The sequence below is a fragment of the Calidris pugnax genome, unplaced genomic scaffold (assembly GCF_001431845.1).
Source record: "Calidris pugnax isolate Ruff unplaced genomic scaffold, ASM143184v1 scaffold272, whole genome shotgun sequence".
NCBI lineage: Eukaryota > Metazoa > Chordata > Aves > Charadriiformes > Scolopacidae > Calidris > Calidris pugnax.
The window spans coordinates 891,715-892,366 of NW_015091016.1; positions in this window are offsets into that span (position 1 = coordinate 891,715).

The window sequence follows — 652 nt, forward strand, 5'->3', positions numbered from 1 at the left end:
GGGAACCGGGGGGTGTGGGCACTGGGAGAACTGGGCAACGGGAGCATCGGCACTGGGAGCTACTGGGATCTACTGGGCAACGGGAGCACCGGAAGCATCGGTGCCGGGCACTGGGAGGACTGGGAGAACCGGGAGCTCTGGGCACTGGGAGCACTGGGCACTGGGTACTGGGAGAACTGGACACCGGGAGCATCGGTACCGGGGACTGGGAGGACTGGGGACCGGGGACTCTGGGCACTGGGAGAACTGGGCACCGGGAGCATCGGCACTGGGAGCTACTGGGAGCTACTGGGCAACGGGAGCACCGGAAGCATCGGTACCGGATACTGGGAGGACTGGGCAATGGGCACTGGGAGAACTGGGAGCACTGGGAGGACTGGGAGCTCTGGGCACCGGGCACTGGGAGAACTGGGCACCGGCAGCACCGGCACCGAGAGCATCAGGCACCGGCAGGACCAGTACCAGGCACTGGGAGCACTGGGCAACGGGCACTGGGAGTGCTGGGAGTACTGGGGACAGGGTACTGGGATGACTGGGGACCGAGGGGTCTGGGCACTGGGAGCACTGGGCACCGGGTACTGGGAGAACTGGACAAATTGGGAGAACTGGGCAACCACTGTCCCGGTACATCCCGTATCCATGGCAACCACTG